The sequence below is a fragment of the Pseudorca crassidens genome, chromosome 2 (assembly GCF_039906515.1).
Source record: "Pseudorca crassidens isolate mPseCra1 chromosome 2, mPseCra1.hap1, whole genome shotgun sequence".
NCBI lineage: Eukaryota > Metazoa > Chordata > Mammalia > Artiodactyla > Delphinidae > Pseudorca > Pseudorca crassidens.
This window is the reverse complement of record NC_090297.1, coordinates 100,732,407-100,746,506: the sequence shown is the minus strand read 5'-3', so window position 1 is coordinate 100,746,506 and position 14,100 is coordinate 100,732,407. Positions and strand designations below refer to the sequence as shown.

The following is a 14,100-nucleotide window of genomic DNA, read 5'->3' as shown; positions in this document are numbered from 1 at the left end:
TTTATAAAAGTATAATACTGTTTTTGAAAAATAAAGAATTTAGCAGACTTTATACAAGACATTTATATTTACACTTTAACTGGAAGAATATTGATTTTTCATATCTCTACATACCAGATTATTTAATTCAGACAACATCTTATTGCTCAGTTCTTTAAAATAACTTAAATCTTGGTAATAATCATTATGGCTCTTGAAAGGGTACCAAGCTTTGGAGTTAGACTTCATACACTGCATTTACCACTTATTTATGGGTCATTTTTACACCTCCCTGAACCTTAGTTTCCTCATTTGTAGAAGCGAAAGAATGAAACACACCTAGCCAAGTTATGGGAGAGTTTAATTAATGTGTTTAAAATCCAGTACAGTTCTTGACTTAATAACCGAGTTGTATAATTATTATTCTAATAGTTGCGCTAGATCTCAGTGTTCTCAATTTAGGTGAATTAGGAAGAAAAATTACACTTTTTCATGAAGGAAATTAAAGAATAGGAAAAGAATGGCTTTCGTAGCACTTTATTTAATCTTCTAAGTTCTTTGTAAATATTTTTCATAGCACTGTGATATGCTAAGCATTAATTTTGGTTCTGCATGACCAATGAAAATAGTTTTTTGATTACTGAAAAAGTGTTTTATTTTTAATAGTAAAGACTAAAAATCATAAGCTATTATGAGGGAAAATTATTCAAAATCTAGGACGATCCCTTATGGGAAAAAAACCTATTTTTGTTATTTCCTAGGTAGGAACTCCAAAAAGAATGCATCTTTGAATAGACTTAAACAGGAAATCACAGTTAAAGAAATTGGAAATTATTAAAAGAAAATAAAGGTCACTCTAGAGTCCATGATATTTTATAGCTTTATCCTGTCTATTCGAAGGTAAAGACTGTTTTCACCTTTTAAAAGAACCGAAAAAGAAGAAAATGGGTTTTGAAACATACCAAAAGATATATATGACAAACTTCTGAGATTATATTGAAAAATCTTTTACTTAGATTTATTTCTCATGTGATGAGGTCATGGCAAAGGTTTCTACATTCGTGAAGATGATTAAAATAGTAGTATCTCTGAAATTTGTCTCCTGTATTATTTAATAGGCTCTAGGTTCCTTTAAAAGTACTTAAATCTCCCACTCTCTGACAGTCACGTAGAAGAAGTGCTGAATGGAACAGATGAAGCAAAAGTGGTGCCCCCAAATAAGTGCACTTTCAAAATGAAGTTTTCCTTGAAAAGTAAGGACTAAAATCAATAGGATCAGTATTACAACAGGTTAATCGGCTCTCCATATGAAAAGAATTCTAAGTGCTATCGGTTTAATTTGTGCCATACTCTTTAGTAATAATCCTGTTTAGTTTTTTCCAAACTTCTCTTTTGAGTCTCGATTTGATTTTAGAAAATCCCAAATGAATGTGAAAACTTGAAGTTGTTACTCACCCTTCCTTTAAAATTCCTGCTTTTAGCATTAGGCTTCATATAATATTAAATAAATATCTGAAAATTAAAAAGTATTTGGTATTCCTTTTTTTTGCTGAGCAAGATTTCATCTAAGAAATAATATAGAATAAATTAGAGGTAGCACATTAAAACAAAACCGGTAATATCCTGGCAAATACATACAGAAGTATCTTATAACAATGCTGCTGTCAGGGTTCATATCATAAATAACAATGTTCTCAAACCAAGTCCTTCCAATACTGATAAATAAATGCCCCAAAATATTGTCTAAAGCAGAAATGTCTTTATCAGTTTATGGACTACAGGCATACCTCAGAGATACTGCGGGATTGGTTCCAGACCACCAAAATTAAGCAAATATCACAATAAAGCAAGTCACATACATTTTTTTATTTCCCAGTGCATATTAAAAGTTATGTTTATTTTATCCTGTAGTCTACTAAACATGCAATAGCATTATGTCTTTTTAAAAAATACCTTGTTAAAAATACTTTATTGCTAAAAAAAGTAATCATTATCTGAGCCTTTAGCAAGTCATAATCTTTTTGCTGGTGGAGGGTCTTGCCTCAGTGTTGTCGGCTGCTGACTGATCAGGGTGGTGGCTGCTGAAGATGAAGTTATGAAACTATGAAGTTTCCCTCATCAATTGACTCTTCCTTTCATGAACAATTTCTCTGTAGCATGCACTGCTGTTTCATAGCAGTTTACCCACAGTAGAACTTCTTTCAAAATTGAAATCAGTCTTTCAAACCCTGCCTGTGCTTTATCAACTAAGTTTATTTACTATTCTAAATCCTTTGTTGTCATTTCAACAACCTTCATAGCATCTTCACCAGGGATAGATTCCATCTCAAGAAACCACTTTCTTTTCTCATCCATAAGAAGCAACTCCTCATCCATTCACATTTCATCATGAGATTGCAGCGATTCAGTCACATATTCACGCTTGACTTCTAATTCTAATTCTCTTGCTATTTTCACCACAGCTGCAGTTACTTCCTCCACTGAAGTCTTGAACCCCTCAAAGTCATCTATAAGGGTTGGGATCAACTTCCGAACTCCTGTTAATGTTGATATTTTTACCTCTTCCTAGGAATCACGAATGTTCTTTTTTTTTTAAGGTGTGTGTGTGTTTTTTTTGTTTTTGGCCTCAACGCATAGCATGTGGGATCTTTGTTCCCCAAGTAGGGATCGAACCTGTGCCCCCTGCAGTGGAAGAGTGGAGTTTTAACCACTGGACAGCTAGGGAAATCCCTGAATGTTCTTAATGGCATCTAAAATGGTGAATCCTTACCAGAAGATTTTCAAGTTACTTGGTCCAGATCCATCAGAGGAATCACTAGCTGCAGCAGCTATAGCCTTACAAAATATATTTCTTAAATAATAAGACTTGAAAGTCAAAAGCCATGGGCTGTAGAATGGATGTTGTGTTAGCATGCATAAAAACAACATTAAACTTACTATACATCTCCATTAGAACTCTTGGGTGACCAGGTGCATTGTCAATGAGCGGTAATATTCTAAAAAGAATCTTTTTTTCTGAGCAGTACGTTTCAACAGTGGATTTAAAATATTCAGTAAACCATGTTGTAAACAGATGTGCTGTCATCCAGACTTTGTTTTTCCATTTATAGAGCACAGGCAGAGTAGACTTAGCATAATTCTTTAGGGCCCTAGGATTTTCAGAATAGTAACTGAACATTGGCTACAACTTCTAGTCACCAGCTGTATTAGCCCCTAACAGGAGAGTCAGCCTTTCCTTTGAAGCTTTGAAGCCAGGCATTGACTTCTCCTCTCTAGCTATGGAAGTCCTAGATGGCATTTTCTTCCAGTGTAAGGTTATTTCATCTACATTTGTTGTTTAGTGTAGCCACCTTCATTCATTACTTAGGTATGTCTTCTGGATAACACGCTGCAGCTTCTTCATCAGCACTTGCTGCCTCACCTTGCACTTTTACGTTATGGAGATGGCTTCTTTCCTTAAACATCATTAACCCACCTCTGCTAGCTTCAAACTTTTCTCCTGAAGCTTCCTCATCAATCTCAGCCTTCATAAAATTGAAGAGAGTTAGGGCCTTGCTCTGGATTAGGCTTTGGCTTGAAGGAATGTTGTGGCTGGTTTGATCTTCCATCCAGACCACTAAAACTTTCTCCATATCAGCAATAGGGTTGTTCCACTTTCTTATCATTTGTGTGTTCACTGGGGAATCACCTTTAATTTCCTTCAAGAACGTTTCCTTTGCACTCACAGCTTGGCTAACTGCTTGGCATAAGAGGCCTAGCTTTTGACCTATCACAGCTTTTAACATGCCTTCCTCACTATGCATAATCATTTCTAGCTTTTGATTTGAAGTGAGAGACATGAGACTCTTCCTTTCACTTGAGCACTTAGAGGTCATTGTAGGGTTATTCAGTGGCCTAATTTCAATATAGTTGTGCCTCAGAGAATAGCGAGGCCTAAGGAGAAGGGGAGAGATGGGAACCAGGCAGTTAGTGGAGCAGTCAGCACACGCAGCATTTATCGATTAAGTTCACTTTATATGGGTGTGAGTTCATGGTGCCCCAAAACAATTACAATGGTAACATCAGAAATCAATGATCACAGATTACCATAACAAATATAATAATAATGAAAACGTTTGAAATATTAAGAAAATTACCAAAATGTGACACAGAGACACAAAGTGAGCTAACTGCTTTTGGAAAAAATGGTGCCACTAGACTTGCTCAGTGTAGGGTCACCACAAAACTTCAATTGGTAAAAAAACCCAGTATCTGCAAAGCGCAGCAAAGCAAAGTGCAGTAAAATGAGGTATGCTTGTAGTTATAATCCAGGGCCTATATGGGACACAAACATAAATAGGCCATTGATTAAAATATGCCTTTTAAAATATGAAATATTTCTCTCCTTTATATGCTTATAGTAATAGTTGCATTATTTTCTACATAAAATGTTCACAATTAAATTTTTCTTCAGACTTCTAAATGTCTAACAGAAGTATTATAATATGTATGCATGGTAAAACAAAATTTTCAGAAATAATATGCTTATAAAATTAGTTTAAAAACAAATTATTAATAACATAGAGAGAGGTATGTAATCAAAAACTTCCTATCCTATTAAAGTAAAGAGAAAAATTACCGTGGTCTTGGAATGATTCTGTTTCATTACCTTCCTAGTAAATATTTATTTAAAGAGAAAATAACTTAGTTAAGAGAGGAGATTTTGTCAAGAGGATCAATTTGGCCTGCGTAAAGTCTATGTTTTTCTTTAACAAATATAACTTTATCAAAAACCATATTTTTCACAGATTATGATAGCTATTTTACTGAAAAGATGTGTAATTGCACAAATGGATTTGCGTCTCCTCTGCTTTAACCATGAATTGTTCTTGGTAACTCTTCATGTCTAAAACCTTAACAGGAAAAACATATTGATTACTGAGAACTATATCTATATGTTAAAGAATTTCACAGTTTTCACATTTTTACTCTTGCAATATATGTCATTTGAATCATGAATAATGCATTGCTTATTGACATAATTGAAAAGTATATTGTTTTGCAAAAAAAAATTTTTAGTTTTCATAGTAGTATCTACTAAAAAATGAGTGATAGTGCTATATAATACATAATTATAAAAAGGTTTTTTATGGTAGTGCTTCTTTGAGCCAGAATTCTCTGAGCTTATTGGAACCAGAAAAAATGAAAAGAATATATTTGAATAATAACACAAATTAAGGCTTCTTGATTCCTCCATAATTATCTGTCCTTTAACTTTTGAATACAGGGAGGACTTTACACTGTGAAGTCTTCTCATGCTTTTATTATACAGCTTTATCAAGATGTAATTTACATAACATCATATTCATTCTCTTAAATTCACTGTACAGTTCAGTGGTTTTTAGAATATTCAGAGTGTGCAGCTATTACCATCATCTAATTCCAGAGCATTTTTGTCACCCCAAAATGATCCCCCCATACCTGTAAGCATGGCACCTCATCCCCTCCTCCCCCAATCCCTGACAACCACTAAGCAACTTTCTGTTTTTATGGATATGCCTATTCTACACATTTCATATAAATCTAATCATATAATCCATACATAGTTTTATATGAAAAAAGTAATTAATATGTTAAGTACTTTTCACAGCATAAGACAGAAAGAAAATAGATTAAGTATTTAGAAAATTCATGACTATGAAAGTAATATTTTAGATACTTCAGAAGTATAGAAATATTTGTGTGTCTATTTCCACAATCTGACGTAATTTTCATAATTATATCATCATAAAATTTTCAACAAAAGTATAATTCCCTGAATATCTCTTTATCAGAATTTATTTCAAGTGGTTTGAATTTACATATTACCTATTGCTTCAAAAAATAAAATATTTTATCAATAAGTTCTTGATTTAAAAATGAGTTTAATTTTTAAAATATAACAATAAACATTACTGTGAAGTGACTTATCACATCAAATGTCAAGTCCAACCATAGTCTAAAATTATCTTGTCATTCTTTAGGAAAGAACCAAATTATTGTGTAACCTACTTAATTAAATTTCTTATTTTCAAGGGGAAAATGCTTTTTATAGCTTGACTATCATAGTAACTACAATTGTCTTACCTTGCAAAAATTAAGTTAATGTTAGTGGAAACTAAAGATCTCAAAAAATACCCTCTAATTTATTAATACCTTACGGTTTAATAATGAAGTGAGTTGTCAACAAAATTAGCATTCATATTTAATTTAGACAGTATAAAATACATTTTTCTTATTTTAGAGAGAACAAAATACTCACAGTTCAATGATATTACTAGAGATTGTCCTTTTCCTCACAGAATGAGTATAGATAGATTTAGCAATGACTTTAACTTTCCATCTGGAGCAACTGAGCCTTTTCTCTATTTATCAAGGAGTGGAAATAAGGGCACTCTGCATACATTTAGGCTCTAGACACTCTGCAGAGCAATGCTTCAGCTCTATCTCAGAGACAAACTTCCCACACAATCCTCTCGGGTCAAAGCAAGGGCAGTTACAAGCTGACATAAATCAAATAATAACCAGATCATCAGGGATAGAAGCCTTTGGGACCTTCAGGTCACACTCTCCCAGAGTTCCTTATTGTTTATTTAATACATACTTTGTTTTCATGATTGAATTTGACATTCTTCCATTCTGATTACAAAACATTGGGTCTCTACAAACTACCAAGTAATATATACAGGAAGGAAAAAAACCCTTCATTAAATTCAAACTCCACTAATACAGGTGCTATAACAATTCAACTTGAAGTTTATCTTTTCATTACCCATAAAAAAGGGAATTTGTTAAACCAATTAGTAATGTGTAATAATTCATAGATTGCTGCAATGTTAGATGTATACAAATCATCTAATTCAACTCTCTCAAGTTTTTGGCTAAGAAAAACTTCAACACAAATAGATACTACTCCTTGTTCAAGTTCTCATAGCTAGTTAGTAGCAGAGATGAAACTCAATGAAAATCCAAGCAGTTGAACAGGATATATAAATAATTTCATTATGACTTTTTTAATGTCACATAAATAAAGTCTGTTAGATAATACCAGGCTCAGAGTCTTATTCCTTTAAGGCATTTCTACAGAGGCAAGTTTACAAATGCGTTTTCTACCACTAAACCCCATTCTCCTGGTTACACCATCTCTGACCTGATGACTGACTTTTCTTATCTGACACTATGCTCTTGTCTCAGTCCTGCCCAGTTCCACTTGCATGTAAACATGGCATAGCCTCAGTATGCACCTCTACCTTTCCTGGCATCTGATCTTGTCCACCTCCAGTTTCTGACTTCAAACTATAATACTGATGATGAATTCTTCAAGGGTCTTCATCTACTACAGAGCAGAATTCATGATAAAATCTGCAAGTCATGTCACATGGAGTTTTGTTTACTTTTTAAATAAGAGGCTCTGTTATCTGTGAATTTTAATTGGTTAACCAAAGAATAACAGTCATGCCATTATAATTCATTTGTGTTGATTCTAAAATATTCCAAAAATAGACTCCAGATTATGTCTTAAAAGAGGTACTCTCTACTAGCAACCTTACACTGAAAAATAGCAAAACAACTACATGAAAGAAAAAAATAGCAAAACAAACATATAGTACTTGATATCTTTTAAAAGCAATGTTTAACTTCTAAATATTTATCTGGAACATTTGTTTCTTAAGAGAACATATTTTTTAAAGAACTTTAATCCTTTCACTATTAGTATTCAAACATCAGGGATAATGTATACAATTTTATTGCTTAGATAATTCCCAATTTTAACCTCTGTTTATAAGCAGAATTATTAGCTTCTGTATTTAAAAAATACAATTTCGAATGCTCAATGATTCAAACTTTTCACTTATTCATATCATCTTGACCACGCATACCCTCAGTTCCATCCCAATTATATCTGAGATACTACAATTCATTGACAATCAGCTTCCTTGTTTAGTTTTACAAAAAATGATTTGGGAATTCCCTGGCAGTCTAGTGGTTAGAATTTGACGCTTTCACTGTGGTGAACCAGGTTCAATCCCTGGTCGGGAACTAAGATCCTGCAAGCTGTGTGGCCGCAGACAAAAAAAAAAAAAAAAAAAAGATTCATCCAGAACTTTACAGCTACAAATTTTTACATGTACTTCCCTGGTTTATAATAATACTCTAGACTTACTGTGGCATTAGCATAGTGCTCATTCCAAGGTACTTAAAGATATGTGCAAATATATCTTGATATTTTAAAATAAGGAAAGCAGATTTATATTTTTCAAATTTTACACAGGCTACTGGCAACCGAGCATTCTACTTGTAATCACATGGTTCACTGATATCCCTTAATATGCATAAATGAGGAAATTTCTTGAAATTTATTCTTTTTATACTGTCACTCAATACACAGGTGGCCTATATTTATAGATACATGCCATTTAAAATAAATATTATCATTACATTATCAGTAACAAATAATCTAAAGAGTTACAAATCTAACCCACTTGTTTGCTGTATAATTAGGAGCATCATTAGGGAAGGCTCTATGAGAAAGTGACATCCAAGACAAGACCTAAAGGATGACAAAAAGCCAGCCACAGGAAGAGCTGAGGGATGAATGTTTTAGAAGGAACAACACACTGCTCTGTGTTGGCTTGTGTAACACCAAAAGAAGGTCAGTGTAGTGAATGGTGACAGAAGACAGGAATAGAACAAGATGAGACTGGAGAGAAAATAAAACCAGGTTGTAAGAGCCTTAGAGAGAAGTCCGAATTTTATTCTGGGTATAACAGGAAATCATTAAAGGATTTTAAGCAGAAAAGACACATAATCTGAAGTATATTTTTTGTTTTGCTTTATTTTGTTGTTTTGTTTTTAATTGACATTTTTATTGAGACAATTGTAGATTACCTTGCAGTTTTAAGAAATAATACGGAGAGATCATGTGCTTAATCTAGTTTCCCCCAATGGTAACATTTTGCAAAATTGTGGTACAATATCAAAACCAGTATATGGACATTGATAAAAACCACCTTATTCAGAGTTCCCCAATTTTACCTCTGCTTATTTATGTATGTGAATTAAATTCTGTACAATTTTATCACTTGTAGGTTCATGTAGCCATCACAGAGTCAAGATACTGAATAGTTCCCATATCACAATCCCTCGTGTCACCCTGTTTTAACCACACTCACTTCCTTCTTCCCTCTCCCCATTCCTAACCTCTGGCAACCACTAATATGTCCTCCATTTCTAAAAATTTGCCTTTTCAAAATGTTATACAATTGATCATACATTGTGTAACCTTTTATTCCTCAGCATAATTCCCTGGAGGTTAATCCAAGTTGTTGTGTAGATCAAAAAACCACTCATTTTCATTGTTGAGTAGTAGTCTATGGTTCTGGGCATACCACAGTTTAAATATTAAATACCTTTGGAAGGGCACATGGGTTAATTCCATTTTCTGCTACTGCACATAAAGTTGCTATGAACACTCATGTACAGATTTATGTGTGAACATAAGTTTTCATTTCTCTGGAGTAAATGCCCAAAAGTATAATTTCTAGTTTTATGATAATTGTGTATTTTATAAGAAACTGCAAAACTTTTCCCAAATAACTGTATAATTTTATATTTCTACTAGGAATGTATGAGTGAACCAATTTCTCTCCATCTCTTCCAGAATTTGATATTGTTACTATTTTTAATTTTAGCCTTTCTGATAGATGGGTAGTGATATCTTGTGGTTTTCATTTGTGTTTCCCTCATGGCTAATCATACTGAACATCTTTTTTTAATATTTATTTATTTTATTTATTTATTTTCCTTTTTTTTTTTTGGTTGCTTCGGGTCTTAGTTGTGGCATACGGGACCTTTGTTGAGGCATACAGGATCTTTTCGTTACGGCATGTGGTCTCTTCGTTGCAGCGCTCAGGTTTCTCTCTAGTTGTGGCACTCAGTCTTTTCTGTAGTCGTGGCACGTGGGCTCTGTAGTTTGCGGCATTTGGGCTCACTTGTTGAGGCACACAAGCTCAGTGGTTGTGGCATGTGGGCTTACTTGCCCCACGGCATGTGGGATCTTAGTTTCCCAACCAGGGATCGAACCTGCATCCCTTGCATTGGAAGGTGGATTCTTTACCACTGGACCACCAGGGAGGTCTCCTGAACATCTTTTCACATTTTTTTTTTTTTTTTGCCATCTGTATATCCTCTTTGGGGAAGTGTCTGTTCATGTCTTCTCCCCATTTTCTAATAGAATTGTTTATCTTCTTATTGTTGAGTTTTGAGGGTTGTTTATATATTTTAGATACTAGTCTTTTGTTGCATATGTGGTTTGCAAACATTTCTCCTAATCTGTAGTGTGTCTTTGCATCCTCTTTACAGGGTCTTTTGCAGAGCAAAAGTTTTTTTGGCCTTTGTTTTGTTTTGTTTTGTTTTGTTTATTTAACATCTTTACTGGAGTATAATTGCTTTACATTGTTGTGTTAGTTTCTACTGCACAGCAAAATGAATCAGCTATACATATACATATATCCCCATATCCCCTCCCTCTTGCGTCTCCCTCCCACCCTCCCTATCCCACCCCTCTAGGTTGTCACAAAGCACCGAGATGATCTCCCTGTCCTATGTGGCTGCTTCCCACTAGCTATCTATTTTACATTTGTCTGTGTGTATATGTCCATGCCACTCTCTCACTTCGTTCCTGCTTACCCTTCCCCCTCCCCGTGTCTTCAAGTCCGTTCTCTAATTCTGCGTCTTTATTCCTGTCCTGTCCCTAGGATCTTCAGAACCACTTTTTTTTAAAATTCCATATATATGTGTTAGCATATGGTATTTGTTTTTCTCTTTCTGACTTACTTCACTCTGTGTGACAGTCTCTAGGTCCATCCACCTCACTACAAATAACTCAATTTCGTTTCTTTTTATGGCTGAGTAATATTCCATTGTATATATGTGCCACATCTTCTTTATCCATTCATCTGTCAATGGACACTTAGGTTGCTTCCATGCCCTGGCTATTGTAAATATTGCTGCAGTGAACATTGTGGTACATGACCCTTTTTGAATTATGGTTTTCTCAGGGTATATGCCCAGTAGTGGGATTGCTGGGTCATATGGTAGTTCTATTTTTACTTTTTCAGGGAACCTCCATACTGTTCTCCATAGTGGCTGTATCAATTTACATTCCCACCAACAATGCAAGAGGGTTCCCTTTTCTTCACCCCATCTCCAGCATTTGTTGTTTGTAGATTTTTGATGATGGCCATTCTGACCAGTGTGAGGTGATACCTCATTGTAGCTTTGATTTGCATTTCTCTAAGAATCAGTGATGTTGAGCATCCTTTCATGTGTTTGTTGGCAGTCTGTATATCTTCTTCGGAGAAATGTCTATTTAGGTCTTCTGCCCATTTTTGGATTGGGTTGTTTGTTTCTTTGACATTGAGCTGCATGAGCTGCTTGTATGTTTTGGAGATTAATCCTTTGTCAGTTGCTTCATTTGCAAATATTTTCTGCCGTTCTGAGGGGTTTTTTTTCATCATGTTTATGGTTTCCTTTGCTGCGCAAAAGCTTTGAAGTTTCATTAGGTCCCATTTATTTATTTTTGTTTTTATTTCCATTTCTTTAGGAGGTGGGTAAAAAAGGATCTTGTGATTTATGTCAAAAAGTGTTCCTCCTATGTTTTCCCCTAAAATTCTATAGTGTCTGGCTTTACATTTAAGCCTTTCCTTTAATCCATTTTGAGTTTATTTTTGTGTGTGGTGTTAGGAAGTGTTCTAATTTCATTCTTTTACATGTAACTGTCCAGTTTTGCAGAGCAAAAGTTTTTAATTTTGATGAAGGATGATTTATCAATTTATCCTTTTACAGATTGTACTTATAGTGTTAAGTCTAAGAACTCTTCACCTAGCTCTAGATCCCGAAGATTTTCTTCTATATAGTTTTCTAAAAGTTTCATATTTTAAGTTTTACATTTAAGTCTAGGATTCATTGTTAGTTAATATTTTTATAAGATGTGAAGTTTAAGTTAAGGTTTTGTTTTGTTTTGTTTTTGTCTATGGATGTTCAATTGCTCCAGCACTGTTTGTTGAAAAAGTGATCCTTCCTCTGTTGAATTGCTTTTGCACCTTGTCAAAATTCAGTTGGGCATACCTGTGTGGGTATATTTTTGGGTTCTCTATTCTGTCAATTGATTTATGTGTCTACCTCTCCACCACTACCATGCCACACCATTTTGACTGCTGTAGCTAACTAGAAAGACTTAATGCTTAGTGGAAGGATCTTCCCACTTTCTCCTTTTTTGTCAAGATTGTCTTAGTTATTCTAGGACCTGTGCTTTTTCATATAAATTTCAAAATAAGCTTGCCTATTTCTACCAAAAAAAATTGCTGGGATTTTTATAAGAATTGTATTAAACTTATTGATCAGTTTGAAGAGAATTGACATCTTTACTATGTTGAACCTTCCAACCCATGAGCATGGTATATCTCTTCATTTATTTAGGTGGTCTTTGATTTATTTCAGCATACAAACCCTGTACATGTTTTGCTAAGTAAATATCTAAGTACTTCATTTTCTTTGGAGTGATTTTAAATGGTATTGTTTTTCATTTTAGTTACTTCATTGTTGGTTTATAGAAATATAACTGCATTTTTCTGTTGATCTTGTATCTTGCAACCTTGCTGAACTTACTTATTAGCTCTAAAGTGATTTTTCTATTCCTTGGAATTTTCTATGTAGACAATCATGTCATCTGCAAGTAGAAATAGTTTTATTTCTTCCTTTCCCAACTGTACGCCTTTTATTTCTATTTCTTCATTTATTAAAATGTCTAGAACTTCCAGTACTATGTTTAGTAAGAGTGGTGAAAGCAGACATCCTTACCCTTGTTCCAATCTTAGGGAGAAAGCATTCAGTTTTTCATCATTAAGTGTGATGTTAGCTAAGATTTTTATAGATGCTCTTTATCAAGTGGAGGTAATTCTCTATTCCTAACTAAACTACTATATGCGTGAATTTTATTTTCATATAATTCTGATGCTACATGGGAGGAGAGCAGGGAAATAAATGAGGTAACCAGTAAGGTGACTATCACAGTACTCCAGGTGAGAGATGATGGTAGCCTAGACTAAGATGATGGTAGTGATGTGGACTAGGAGATAAGAGGGAAGATTCAAGATATATTTTGCTGTATAATCTGTAGGACTTGCTAATGGATTGGACAGTTAGTCAGAAATTGCATTTGGCTACAAACAGCAGAAAACCCTACTATAATGACTTAAGTAGAGGCCTTCTTCCCCCATACAAAAATAAGTCTGAGAGTTAGCAGTTCTATTGATGTCACCAATGTCTCAAGATCCTTCTATTCTTTGCTCCTTCATCATTAACATATGACTTTGAACCATATGGTCACAAATGGATGTTGTACTTCTAGGTACCACAGATGAGTTCCAGTAAGAAGGACAGAATTGCAAAAATTTTCCTTTAGTGAGACTTTATTCAGAAAGTTAAGCACTTCCAGAAACATCCATCTATATCTCCTTGATTAAAACTATGTCACTGGCCACTCAGCTTGCAAGGGAGGCTAGGAAATGAATATTTTATTTTCCAGTCTCTAAAGTAGAGAAAAGCAGGGAGAAGTTTACTGCAATGGGCGCTAAGCGAGCCAACCCAGAGTACCTGCCACATTAGGGATGATGGAGAATAAGGAATAATGGATTACTCCCATGTTTCTGGTTGACAGATTATATTACAGTTTGCTAGGATGTGTAAGAGCGGAATAGATATGGATTTTTAAGGGAAAGCGATAGTTCAACTTTGGACATGGTGAGATTAAAATGTTTGTGAAGTATCTAGAATGTCAAGCAAAGAATTAGATACATGACGCTGGAATTTAGAGAAGTCAAGGCTGGAGGTAATAATCTGGAAGTTTTCAAGAAATTGATAGCATTTAAAGCTGTTGAACTATATAAGATCACCTAAGAAGAAAAAAAGTAGTTGGACACAGCCTTGAGGAACTCCAATATTTAAGTATTGCTTTGGGAAAAGTGAACTCACAAAATAGATTGAGTAGCTAAAAAGGTAAGAGAGAAACAAAGAAAGAGGCATCAAGGAAATAAAGGGAGA

General features: G+C 34.3%; 1 pseudogene; it reads right to left on the bottom strand.

Annotated features, from left to right (window-relative positions):
- Positions 1–1,977: 1,977 nt before the first annotated feature.
- On the bottom strand, positions 1,978–3,984 carry LOC137211181 (tigger transposable element-derived protein 1-like; annotated as a pseudogene).
- Positions 3,985–14,100: the final 10,116 nt, after the last annotated feature.